This window comes from Protopterus annectens, chromosome 1.part1, assembly GCF_019279795.1.
Source record: "Protopterus annectens isolate FY-2018-M chromosome 1.part1, PAN1.0, whole genome shotgun sequence".
NCBI classification, from domain to species: domain Eukaryota; kingdom Metazoa; phylum Chordata; order Ceratodontiformes; family Protopteridae; genus Protopterus; species Protopterus annectens.
In genome coordinates, this window is record NC_056726.1 from 146,756,751 (window position 1) to 146,771,605 (window position 14,855).

At 38.3% G+C, this 14,855-nt stretch overlaps 1 protein-coding gene across 1 annotated transcript in view; it reads left to right on the plus strand.

The window, feature by feature from the left end:
* RNF217 (ring finger protein 217) overlaps positions 1 to 14,855 on the plus strand; it is a 1,666,157-nt gene that overhangs the window by 660,947 nt on the left and 990,355 nt on the right. The window lies entirely within an intron of this gene.

Genomic DNA, 14,855 nt, shown 5'->3' on the forward strand with positions numbered 1-14,855 from the left:
CCTACCTATGAACCTATGATGCAACTCAAATACAGAGTCCAAAAGTGTAAAATAAAGCAGAATTACAAACCGAGGTGTCTTAGGCAGCCAAACTACCACCATACAGGACTCCTAGCCATACATCAGTGCCAGGAATACCAGATTTTACCACAGTCAGTGAGTACGGCATAGCTGATACTACTGCCCTAAGAAGCAACACAGGTATAACAGCCCAGAACATGCAAACTAGCTTCACTTATTTATGAACAAGCCAGGAGGCTGGCAAAAATAATGGCAACAAGGATAGAAGACATATTACCAAAATGCATACAAAGGAGTAAGGAAGAGTTTATCTACAGATAATTATCCATGGAAAACTGGTAGCCCTTACAGGAGTTTACAGAAAAGCTGGAGAGGATAATCTCAGGTGGAGAACAATAGTGAGTCATCTGACTCTGTGGAACGGGAGCTCCGATTAGCACATTAGATACACAGTGACTAGGAGATAAAGTCATATGATTGGTAAAGAAATATGCCATATATACACATGTGTGTGTGTGTGTGTGTGTGTGTGTGTGTGTGTGTGTGTGTGTGTGTGTGTGTGTGTGTGTGTGTGTCTATATATATATATATATATATCAGGCAGGCTGTTTAGATTATATTTAAAGTGCTAGCACTCCAGTTACATCAACCCACTCTGTGCAAGAGAAAACCAAAGAACATTATCTCTGTTTAAAAAGTCTTAACAGCATTGTTAATTTAAATCATTTTGTGAATAATAATCTACTGCTAAGTTTTTCGTTGAGAGGCTAGCCCTGACTCAGCACATGGCCTGTAGTCTGCATTCTCCTATCTAGACATTACAGCGCACCACAGTTGATGCCTAAAAGCAACTGGTCCACACAACTCTTCACCGGCAAGCACCACGTAGAGTCTATAGTACTTCCCAAGACTCTCTTCATTTTTGGATGCATTCTATTGGAAGATATTTCAAGTTCAACTGGGATGGCAGAGTTTGAACCTGGTATGTCCTATCCTTGAGGTAAAAATATCCAGCAAGTTTCTGGGAGGAATCCTCGTTTAGACATGGGATAAGCATGCAACTTCTACGTAGGCAGTGACAAGAAATCAGAGTTACACCCTGGAGCATGTGTCTGTGAGGCACCATGTCTTAAGGTAAAGATGCAGGACTGGGAAATTGTATAAGAACAGTACTAAAGAAGATGGGAACTAAGACAGTAAGAAGACAAAGACACAATGTGACAGCTGACACAACACCCCAACCCAATGTAAAAACTTGAGAATAAGGGGTGTTGATGATGATGATGAACTGATATAATACACCTCTTTCCTACTACACAACCATGTACTATCGAAAATTAGACATTTAATGATGAAATAGCGAACTACCTAACAATTTTCACAAAGCCATTCCTGACCCTATACATGGCAAGGCTACCAACTGGTTTTAGCCGAGAATCCGTAATCTTGCTCACTTAAAGAAGCAACAGACCAACAAATAATGCTGCTACATAAATATGTATTTTTAGTTTGGGATAAGAAAATCTGTGATAGTTTGAGGTCCTGCACATACAGCTGAACTCCATCAAAATTGGAACAGCAGTTCAATACCTTCTAATAGTAACACAGAATAATGATATTCAGGATGCTACACGTAATTCTTTTATACAAGAAAGTTTCTGAAAGAGCTCTGTTATTGGCTTTGTCTGTATGCCTCTTTAGCTAGCTTGTTAATTCCAGTGCAGTGCTACCCCCACCCAGGATCTTTTATCCATGACTTGGAAATGAGTAACTAGCTTTTCATCAAAATGGAAGAGAATTATTTCAGTTCTGCTTAAATATTTGTTGCACTTACAAAGTAACCTGTATGGTGATACTTTGTTGTACTTTTCTGCTTTGTTCCCTGTTTAGCCAAAAAAAAGTTATGTTTGCATTTTTTTAGCTTATTGTGTTTCTGCATTACTCTGCACTTTTATTTCTACAAGTAGACTTAGTTGTAAATGCTATCAGTTTATATTTTAAACCCTGCTGGGCCACAGTCTTTTAATTTAATTCACAGTTGTGTCAGGACTGTGTACTACTGTCAGATTTGAGTCTTAGCCATTTATCACTGCATGTTTATAAACAGCTTACTGTTAAATTTTTTTGCATAGTCTGGTGCCTTAAACTGTAGTAGAAATTTAATATTGAGAGAATTGCTCTGCTCCAGTTTGTGCTTCAGTGCTTTTATATTTTGCTTATCATTTACCTGTTGAAAGTTCTACCTCCTCCCCCACTAACACTTTAAGCTAAAGTTTCTAAGAGATCTAATACTGGTTTTATTTGATTGGATGCCTCTCTAGCTAGCCTGCTTGTGAATATTTCCCAACCGTCCCACCATTTTGCTGTGGTGGTTTTACAAGCTGTATCTCTTGCCTCCACCACTTATGGTAATCAGATTTCCAAAGGCCCTCTCGCCCCTCTTTCATTGCTATTGTCTGTTATGTAAGCAGTTTATGTACTCTTCCCACCCACTGTTTTCCATAGAACCATGATACTGAGTGCTCACCCAGCAAACCACTATTTATCTTGAGTAAACCTCCTTTACTACATAGCCTCCTGCTCATTTTCCTAGAGCTCAGCAAAGCTTGGGAGTCCTAGCATGTGTTCCAGAAACGTTTTTCTTGTATAAAGTGCCATCCAGGCAAAGTTAAGTACCTTTGATTGCTAGACCATACTTGCTTAAGTTATTTTAAGTGATTGCTACTTTTCCCTTCTTTTGTGGGTGCATTTCATTGTGGTTTTTTTTTTTGCAAAATAAAATGCTTATCCTCTCATTGTTACTGCTGTAAGACTGTCTTGAAACTTTCAGCAAGGGAGTTCTAGATAGCTGTTTAAATGGTTTGTGGTAGCACTGCACTTGAGGGTCCCTTCTACTGTACTTTTATATTAGGACTGGGTTAATTCATCTTGTAGCAGGGGGTATTTGTCTGGTCTGTCGGAGTTGAAAAATACACAACAGGACTCATTCTTGGGTTCACAGGTAAGTACTTCAAAGGCATGAATCTAGTCCTGTGCCGTCTGGCTATTGGGTAAACACCTTAACCATTATACCAACCCCACGTTATACCCCACACCAGTGTTATATCCCAAAATGATCTGAAGGAGGCTGCCATGGCTAGCATGATTCTGTTTTACAGTCAATGACTTTGCTTTCTTGATGTCATATTAGAGGGGCAGAAAGAAGTTCTTATGATGAAGGGATCATTTACTGTGATTTTTCTCTCACCTCAATTTGCATAAGTGCTGTGACTGCCTACTTTTCTCTGTCAGCATCAGTCCACATTTTTAATTACTTTACTTTTTCATTAGCGGCCATCTCTGTTGCAGCATTTTAAGGAATGTTTGAATGACAGGCTTGAAAATGTAGCTGAGTTAATTGTTTTCAAAGTAACAACTGTAGTTCAGTGTTCATGTTTGAAAACTCTGACCCCTGTGATTAATTGGTGTCACTTGGGCTGAGATGGTTTGTGTTATATACACAGTTTTAAATATTGTAGCTAGAATTAAAGTATTTAGGTTCATAGGTAGGTACTAGAATATCGGCCCAAGGGCCTACATAAGCCTAGTCAGCAAGGTTCCATAGCTTACGCCACCCAAGAAAGTTATTTTCCTGTGCCACTGTCCAGCAGAGAGACAGAAGTGATCCCCGGGGTGTATTTGATAATCTTCTTTCCCTAACTTCAGAAGAAACATGCACATTTACAGAAATTACATGGTAGAAAAATGCAAAATCAAATACTGACAGAAAGTAAGAAGATCCAAAAACACACTCCAAAAATTAAAAAAAATCCAAAAATACCAATGATGCTTAAACACAAGCAGTCCAACTGTGCAGAAAATGTCTTTAATTCTGGTACCTCGGCCTTTGCCTTCTCATGGAATACATTATAATTCAAACAACACCCCTTTTTTATAACACATCTTCAAAACATTTGCATAAGTAATTGACTCAATAAAACAATTAAACATTTTTAGTAAATTTTTAACCAAACCTTACTTTGACCAACAATATTTTTTCATGTGAAGTTTCCAACTTCACCTTTAAAATTTCATACTTCACCTCATGTATAAAATATGTATTGTGTATTAAATATACTAATATATTTTTTTATAATTTATCTTCCATGACAAACACTTTTTTATTTTTAATACAAAAAATATATATGATGATGTGATAGTTATATTTAATACACTCCAAACCGTTGTGCATTTAATATGTTTAAACATAACACAAATATTAACTTGTGTAATTTTTACACATCCAAATTCATCCCATTTGGAAAAAGAGTATTATAATTTAAGATAAATCTAGACTCCATTTTCAATAATTTATTGTGAAAACATGCATTATTCTCGCCAAAAACATTTGGTTTCCCCAAAACACAAAAAATAAACCCTTCAGGAACCACTGGACTATCTAATCTTTTGTGACTGATGTCCCCCAAGTGCTCCAGAATTCTAAGTTTAACTTTCCTACTAGTTTGTCCAATATACCATTTCTGTTTTGCACAACCACAACCTATGATATAAACCACCCCCGATGAATTACAATCAAAATATTCCAGAGCATTGTAACCTACATTGTTGATTTTGGTTCCATCAAGACTTCATCAACTTACTTCTAATGTTTAATATTTCCTTTAAATTTGGATATCTGCCATAGGAAAAAGTGACCGTTGTTGGAAATAACTTACCCACCTTATCATCTCCAGTAACAATGGGCCATAATTTTGATACTGTCTCCCTTAAAATGCAGGAAAATTGAGAATATTTGGTAACAAAAAATATTTTCTCCCTTTGTCCTTCATCCCCAACATTTCCCATCTGGCCATTTCTTGGTGTAAAAGTATCTCTTCCTGTCTAACTTCCTTAAACCCAAATCCTGCTCTACACGTACCCTAGCTGACTTGATTGTCCTCCTAGAATAACTCCTTTCAATAAGCTTTGTCTCAATTTTATCAAACTCCACCCCAATCATTCCAAGTTCAGAAGTATTGGACCCAATACATTTGAATTCTGCCAATGGAAGGGAATCTATAAGACAATCACTATGCATGCTAGATGCGTGCAAAAAAATTATCCGCTGCCGTAGCTTTGTAAAAGGGTTTATATTGTACCCTATTGTCAGACCCAACATACAACTCATTGTCCAAATACTGGATATTCTTTCTACCTACTACATGTGTAAAATCCAAACCACATGGGTTGTCCCTCATCTCCAAAATAAATTTCTCAAACTCACTAGGGTCATCCCTACATAAAAATAAGAGATCATCGATGAATCTCTTATATTTCACCACCTTATTCTTAAAAAAGTTATTTGAATAAATTAATAAATTCTCAAAATGGGCCATGAATAGAATAGCATATGAGGGCGCATATGGCGCCCCCATTGCAGTGCCCTCATTTTGTAAGAAAAACCTACCCTCAAATTCAAAACAGTTCTGTGCTAGACAGAATTCCAAAAGATTTATGATATAACTAGTCCTAGGTCCCTCTCCCAACATTTTTCCAATAGCTTCAAGTCCCCAATGCTTATTGATACTGGTATACAAAGATTTTACATCCACACTAGCCCAATACAAATCCAGTTCCCAAATAATGTTTTTCATTTCCATGCATATTTCTTTAGTGTTTTTTACATGAGCCTGTATTCTATACAGATGGCACTTTAACACTGAATCTAAAAAAATTCCTATGTTTTGTAAATAAGCACCCTTTCCTGAAACAATGGGGCGACCCGGGGGATTCCTAACATCCTTATGCAGCTTGGGAATGATAAAAAATCTTGCATTTTTTGGATTCTTAATATGTAACATCCTCACATCTGCTGATGTAAAGAATCCCAACCATTCACCCCTCTCAAGCACTTCCAACAGCATGGAGTTATATTCTTTAATAGGATTAGAAGTTAACCTTGTATACACTTTAGCTTCATTTAATAACCCCAACACTATGGAATTGTACTTTTCTCTGGGCAAAATTGCCCAGTTGCCTCCTTTATCAGATTGAGTATAAACATATTGCTCATTGGACCTTTTTAATTCTTTCAGAGCCATCCATTCTTCCTTATTCAAATTGTATGCTTTTCCACCCCTTCTAACTTCCCATATTAATTTTCCAATTGTTTAAACAACGTTTTTTCAAAAACACTGATTGCTACATTAATTTTGGGCGGAACAAAGTTACTTTGGTAAGGAACTTTGGGAACAATTAACCTACCATAACCAGTATTAAATTCAAAACCAGTGGAGCATAAAGAATTTTCATCTGCTGTATATATATCTATCACATCATTTTCATGCAAGGACATATTCATCAAAGAACTATCCAAAATAGAATCCACAAAATTATTATTTTCACTATTATCAGATCTATCAGCAAAAAAAACTCTCAAATGCAATTTCCTGCAAAAATCCTTTGCTTCCAATAAAATGTCAGCCAAAGAGGGAAACCTCGTAGGAACAAATTTGGTTCCCCTATGCAATACCCTTTTAACACTGTCCGTGATGACACAATTGGATAAATTCACAATGCGAAAGTTCTCACCTTTACCCCAATGTGAATAGGAACTGGAAACACACATTTGTTCTTGTTTCTGATGTGTAAGTCCATGTTCGAGTGAAAAATTGTTCATAACTTCGCCGTTGGAAAAGGCGCTCTCATCTCCTCCTTCCCTTGCCCTGAAAGCGGCGGCCTCACCCCTTGTTCTGAACTGGGCTCTGGTTAGAGTTATTGACCCCTCCATTCGAGCCTGGAACAGATCCCTGTTCCATATTTAAATCCTCAAAAGACACACTTTTTCTACTAGTGGAATCCATTTCCACCGACGATGCTGATGTATCTCCAGCTACGCCTAACCTGCGGCCCCCTCTGCTGTCACGTCTTACGTTGCACTTCCTCTTAAAGCTATATTGCCACGAGAATAGTTTCCCCGACTCATGATCCTTGGTGTCACGAACAAGCTTATAATTTGAATTATAATGTATTCCATGAGAAGGCGAAGGCCGAGGTACCAGAATTAAAGAAATTTTCTGCACAGTTGGACTGCTTGTGTTTAAGCATCATTGGTATTTTCAGAAAGTAAGAAGAGTTAGATGAACATATCTGCTTTCTTTCGTTGTGGCAGAGTTTTATTACAGGGAATGACATTTGCATCTGAAAACTAAGCTTGAAAGCCTTGCCTTTGTTCAGACTCCAGGTTACACTATTTATCTGCTGGCAGTCTGTAACTGATAAGACTCATTTAAATGCTATTGTTTTAGAGGCATTGTTTTCTTAATGGCTCTGTAGTTGGGATAAGCAACCTAACCTAATTACTCTGCCACTCTAGTAGCCTTTGTGATGCAACAGATGAGCCAAAAGCAGGAAAGAAAGGCAAACATAATTATTGACTAATGTTTTTTTTTCCTATATATGAAGTGTTTGGTGTTGGATTACAGAAAAGGAAAAATCACTTTTTAAAAGAAAAACTTCACTTTTTGGTGGAGTTCTCCTCAGACACATATGATTAAATTCACTTTATTTATGTTAGACAGTGTGGGTCAGAATATTTCTGAAATTCCTAATCTAAACTTGAGATGAGAACTTCAAGAAATTATTCAGTCTGATGTTGAAGTTGCTAAATGCTTCCCTTAGTGCTGATATGATAGATGTAATGTCGATGCAACATCTAGAATAGCTGCCACTGGCATTGTCATTTGTAGGTGTGCTTGGTTAAGGCCCCAACCATTACTAGAGGCTGTTGAGGCTCAGTTATTGACCGTTCCTGTGGATAAAGACTTGCTGTCTGGGGGTCTGACAGGGAGCTTTATTGTACTATACTAGCCCACCGGATGCGCAGTAGCAAGCTTCGTCCAACATCTTGCTACAGGTTGACATCACACTTTAGTCATGAATAGACAATGTCATTCATCCGAATACACCCCTCCCTCAAAAAGAAACATCTTTTTAAAAACAAAAACATAGTCGGTTACTTTTTCGCTGTACAAAGAACATTCATTTAAAAAGTATGGATTTTAAAAGCTTCTAAGTAATTTGGTGTCCAGTAGAAGATGTACTAGAATATTTTAGCATACACAGCCGGCCTTAGGCATAGGCAAACTAGGCAACTGCCTAGGCCGCCGTACAGGCCGGCCTCGTAAAGGGTGCAATTTGTGTTTATTTATTTATTTTAATTAATTTACTTTTTTTATTATGCAAATGCATAATAAGAAAAGTAAATTTATTAAAATAAATAAACCATAGGGTACCAGAATCATAGGGTGAGTGGGAGGAGTGAGCATCCTTCTGCTTTTATACCTGCAGGTTGGCCAGGAGGATTCAACAATTAACAACAACAAAAAAAAAAAATCTTCACTCCACAGTAGTGAAGCCTTCTTCTTTAAGGAGGAACATGCTTGTGTCCTACGCATACACACCAACGTGGATGTAAAGGTGTTCTACAGTTGCACAAGGAAATTAAAGTAGCACTTCAGTTAAGAGAGGGGTTAATTCCCTGTGTACGTGTGTGGCCATTTGGTTTAAAAAGAAGGTAAATGTATCTGTGTGCCTGTGTAGTTTAAACTGGGCTTGTGTGTGTGTGTGTGTGTGTGTGTGTGTGTGTGTGTGTGTGTGTGTGTGTGTGTGTGTATGGAATTTAAATTAGTCGTTCTGTTTGTATGAGAGATACAGTGCGTATGTTACTGTGTGAGAGAGTAGGTGTGTGTATGAAAGAGAGCGCATGTCTGTGTGTTGTGTGAGATAGTAGGAGTATGTGGAATTTAAACTTGTTGGTAGTTGCTGTATGAAAGAGAAGGTATGTGTTTGTGTTGCTTCGTGAGAGAGTAGGTGTGTGTTTGTGTGTGTGTATTGCTATGTGAGAGAGTAGCTGCATGTGTGTGGATGTGAGTACAACATTCCTCTCAGTTGTCCAGATTTAGCACTGTAGTTTTGTTCTCTTAAAAATTGTGTTTCTGTGGTAAATCACAGAACAAAGTCATCTAAATAATGATTATATATATATATATATATATATATATATATATAAACACTTTATAATCTCGAAATACTGAATTTCATTATCTCGAAACTATAAAGGCGAAGTCTGAAAATAGCAAAAGTGCATAATCGTAAATTTGAATATCTCAAATTCGCGGTTATGGCTTTACGCTACGTAATGTCCGGGATTGTATGTGGATGGTGTGCGGTGCTGTGTGTGGATTTAGGTGTTATGTCAGGTAAGTGAGTGTTTTGTAAGGGTTTTGGGTGGGAGTTTGAGTGTATGCGAGTGTGCTGATATGTGTCATGTGTGTGTGAGGGACTGTAGAATGTGTGTGTGTGTGTGTGTGTGTGTGATTTTGTTTACTGTTTGTGCGATCTTGGAGTTAGTATATCTAAGTAGGGGGGGTGCTGTGTTTTAGGCGTTTTGAATTTCGTGGTTTGGTGTTTCGGTGTTGTGTGGATTCGATTTCATGGTCTCAAACTGAAATTCAAGATTTCAGTATTTCGAGATTGTGAAGTGAATCCGTATATATGTGTGTATGTGTGTATATATATATATATGTATATATATATATATATATATATATATATATATATATGTGACTTTCAGACTTCATGTTCTTCTTTCGGCTTTTCCCGGTTATGGGTCACCACAGCGGAACTCCAGTCCGCTAATGATCGGCAGTAGATTTTTATGGTGCCTGCTCGATGCCCAACCTTCAAAGAATCGACGCCCATTTACGCATGTCTTTCGAATGCCACTCGACCGTGGGGAGGACATGCAGACACCACACAGAAGACGCTCCAGCCAAGAATCGAACGGGACAACCTCTTGCTGTGGGGCGACAACTCTACCGCTGCACCACCGCGGCTTCTGACTGCACATTAACTCAAATCCTGTTGTTCTAGCAACTTTCTAAGTTAAAAAAGTGCAATGTTTAAAATATATCCTTATTTTTATGGCCATTGCATCCACATCATGTTAGGCTTTGTCCAGATTTCTTGCACTAAGAGGTTGCGAGGTATGCATACCTCTGAACTATGTAGATTTTTGTCTCATATTTTTGGTGTATTCCTCATAAAAGTTCTGGTTTTCTGACAAATCACTGAGGATTTAAATAACTAAATGTCATACATTTGAGTTTCAGCCTTCATTTACTTCAGAAAATACATGCTAAGACCGTTGCTGTTATTCTAGCAACTTTATAAGTCTATAAGAGCAATATTTATAATCTGCCCCTGTTTGGTGACCTTTGCCCCCCCCCCCTTATTTTAGGCTTTGTTCGGATTTCTTGTGCTAAGAGGTTGAGAGGTATGGAGGCATAGTATGTAATGCCTTTGTTGCCGATTATTTGTTGCATTTTAAGGGGGGATAGGGGTTCTGCATTCCTTAGTGTGCCCTCCTTTGTATAAGATGCCTAGTAACTATGATCTTTTCGGTTTCTCAGTCATTCTCTATTGCAGTATTACCAATACACCATTTTTTTCTTTAATGTTGTTGTTTGTCTTTCGGCTTTTCCCGGTTAGGGGTCGCCACAGCGGAACTCCGGTCCGCTAATGATTGGCAGTTGGTTTTTATGGTGCAGAGTTGCCAACCCAACGCCCAACCTTCAATGAAGGCACACCCATTCAACACATGTCTTTCGAACGCCCACTCGACCGCGAGGAGGACATGCAGACTCCACACAGAAGGCAGTCCCAACCCAAGCCGAGAATCGAACGGGAGAACCTCTTGCTGTGAGGCAACAACGCTACCGCTGCACCACCGTGGAAGTCTACCATTTGTTTTCTTTAATGTAACATAGACGATTAATTCTTCAAGGGCAGTAAGCACTGACTTTGTAGATGAAACACTGAAATGTTAAGTTGTTTGCCAGTAACAGCCTCTTCATTAGTTACAAATCTCTTTAATGTAGAATTATTCAGATGAATTTTACTTCTGCAGAGATTGTGCTTATTGACTGATATTGGTGGGTTGTCATGACAGAAGTTTGAGGGGCCTTTTATGGTTCAAATGTTCTGAAATGGGCAGTTTTGTCATTATTGAGTCATACATTTTGTTTGGTATTTTTCCGTTAAACCCCTACCATGCATCTTGGGACCCAGACTGGCATGTACTTCACTTTTAGGGACTAGAATTTACTGAGCTCCATGACAAATAATGGTAGAAAAGTATGAAATGGACTATAGAAACTAGATACCACCTTTTCTGTTGATAAGGCTGACAAATCAAGCAGTAGGGGACTGGCTGTCAAATGGAGATGAATGTGATTTATTCAGGCACAGCTGAACCGAGGTTTCTAGCTGCACTCATGCACAGCCATTGCTTTTGACTAAGTTCTAAGTTTGATATTAGAAAATCCCATTCTGCCTCTCAGCAAACTCCAGTTTTATTACACAAATTAACGACATTATGTAGGTTCCCTTAGTCACCTGTGTTTACATGCACACTACCTTGTCATTAACGCTGTGCATAAAGAAACATTTCACAGTCACGTGGCCGACGAGGCAGAAACCAACAGAGAAAAGTACCGAATTGGGTCCCTTAGGCAAAGGTCATGACTCCGCTAATACTGTTCTGTGTCCTTAGACAACTCAGATATTACCTGTTTTGACTGAAGACTTTTGAAATATTTTACTTGCTAGTATTTTAATCAGTAATACATGAGTATTTTACTTTCTTTAATGCATTGCAATATACATTAAATTTGACGTAACTCTGTACACTTAGGCAAATGCAGTATCCAGATCAATCGGTCATGTCTGATTTCACAGCCAGCTGCTCTGGTGGTTCGCTGTTGGTTTCTGCCACACTTCTCATCAAACCACTGCGCTTTACCCGGGGTCTCTGTACCGTTTTACCCGATAACAAAAGGACAGACTGTTGCTGAGCAATGGGAAGCAACGCTACAGCACATTCCGACCAAATACTGACATAGCAAAAGGACAAGACCAAGTTGCTAATGTCCGAACACTCGAAACCAGAGTTGAACCATAAGTTATTTTCCACTTGTAAGAGTCACAGACAGTACATGTTAATGGTATTAGAATTACCCGGACTTCTGTATGCTGTTCGTTCACTGGAAAAATGGGGTCTATATTAGCACATCGAAGTTTCAGAACTACAAATGTTCTAATATCGACCCCTGTTCAGCGAAAGCTGAAAACATCGAACATACAAAACAGCGAATTTTTTCCTAGGGAAAAAATTTTCTGTTCCAAAACACATGCACACAACACAAGCACACCAAACAAACAGCAATCCACACACATACACCTAAAATCTTACATCTAACCCTACACTAAACTGTACATACACCACTATCTACCCACTTACCTTAACCCAAACCCTAAGGTCTGTCTCTATCGCACACACACCTCACCCGCGCCCTAACCCTAACTCACCTACCCCACCCTAACCCTCACGTCCACACATTCGCACACTTACCTGACTCACACCCTAACCCGCCCTAACCCTCACATCCACACAATCGCACACTTACCTGAACCCGACCCGTAACTTTCCACCACAGTGCTGAAAATAGCGAAGCGACAGGAACGGACAACCAAATTCTTTCCTAGGTTTTCTGTCGCTTCGCTATTTTCAGCTTTCGCTGAATAGGGGTCGATATTAGAACATTCGAAGTTCTGAAACTTTGTTGTTCTAATATAGACCCGGAAAAACGTATGTGTTTTGTATTAATACTTTTGCTATAGTCATGTAACCTTGCCTTTGCGTTTATCGCAAGGCAGTGTTGTGTGATGATTCTGATGACAAGACTTAAGAAAGCAAGGAGCCATTTATTAGAAAGAAAATGTAAGTTATTGTTTTTGTAACTTTCAGGGCGAGACACGCCAGTCCGGGTCCCAAGACGCGTGGTAGGGGTTTAATGGAAAAGTACCTTTTGTCTCATTGCTTGCTGGAAAACAAGTGCAGATGTTTTCAATATGTAATTAGCTTTTTTTTTGTTTATCAAATGGCACACTGTGTTGTAGAATCTGAAAATGTTAGTAGCATAATTGCCTTTGGTGGAGAAGGGTGTGGATTCTACTCTCACTCCATGTATATGGAGTGCTGATATTGCAGTGCCCATATGATTGTTGATTATTTGGTGCATTATAAGGAAGATAGGGGTTCTACACTCCTCAGTATGTCCTTTGTATGAGAATGCTTAGTGACTATGAGCTTGTTGGTTTTTAGTCATTTCCTATTGCAATATTACCAGTTTATCATTTTTTATGTAATATAGGCAATTAATTCTTCAAGGGCAGCAGGCACTGAATTTGTAGATTAATCAATGATATGTTGTTGTTTGCCAGTAGCAACCTCTTCATTAGTTACAGATTTCTTTAATGTGGAATTCAGATGATTTTACTTTTCAGAGTTTGTGCGTATTGTGTAATATTGGTGGATCGTAATGACAGCAGTCTTGGGTGGACTTTTATGGTTGTAATTTTCTGAAATGGGTAGTTATTGGTTCTTACATTTTGTTTCATTTCTTATTAAAATTAGAATGTCTAAAACTACAAATTTGAAACACATTCTAACAAGTGGTGCTGTATTGTACAAGGAATATAATTTAATACAATCAGGAAGGTGAATCAGATAACAAATACACGTATGCATGGCCCTAAAAAATGTGTGCAATGAGTCTGTTTTAAAAATAGTCCAAAGGTAAACTTAATTCTCCACTGGCCAGATGCATTTTCTATGAATGTGGGTTTTCATGCCGTTTCAATTAATGAGTTTTGTTATTTCAATGAATGTGAGTTTCAAGGGCAGAGAAGTTTACTGCTCATGCTAAGTCTGTTATCATTGTGAGACCGTGTCGTTTGTTTAGCAAATGGCTATCCATGTTTGTGCTATTTTATTTCAATATCTGTAATAATTGCAGAAGCAAATAAGAGAACAGTATGCATGGTAACTGGTGAGAAATAACCAAATAATGGAGCACTGGAATGGCCGAGGAGGAGGCTACTGCTGGGGTGGGGGGTAGGGGGTTGTTGCAGATGGGACTGCTCTGGGCGGGGGGGGGGGTCTATTACCCTGCCTAGGGCCCTATTTGACCATGATCCGGCTCTGGTATTTAAAGTAGAAAATACGTACACAAAGGTAGTTGCAGTTTAGTTACATTACAAGGTATCCTTTTCTTACTATGCATGTAAATAATTTAAGGAAATGACTAGAGTGACTTTCTTGGTGAGTGACCTACATGTAGGTGTGGCTCAAATAGGGGTGTTTCATGAGTATTATGTGGGTGGGGCTTAAGGGGCGCCAGATCACTACTTTGCCTAGGGTGCCATTTCGGCTAAGGCCGGTCTTGTTAGCATGCAACTTCTTACATTTATGTTTTCAGAAGAGCCAGTAAATAAAACATGGCAGATTAATCACAAATGAATAGGTAAACTAATATTTTAAGAAAAGCAGTATCTACTTCATATGTATACCAAAAGCCTGTACAGTTCACTGTAATTTGTATTTGCTTTATGAAAAAATTAAAAAAAATGCAGCATCAGTGCAGTCTTCCTAAATACAGCAAGGTGCTTGCTGATTTTGTAAGCAGTATAGAAATACCTTAGATCATGTACACATACAACCAGCTGTGTAAAGGACAAAATGTTTTAAGACTGTAATAATATACTGCATTACAAAAAGTTAAATATACACACACACATTATGAATCTCAAAAATGCTTGTCATCTCCATTACCTTTCCCTACATCTGATCGCCACCAAAATAAGTAAAATAAGGGCCCTTAAAGCAATATTAAATACCCAGATGCTTGGCTGTGACATATTTCCTTGAGAAAAATATGATTGTTTTATAATTA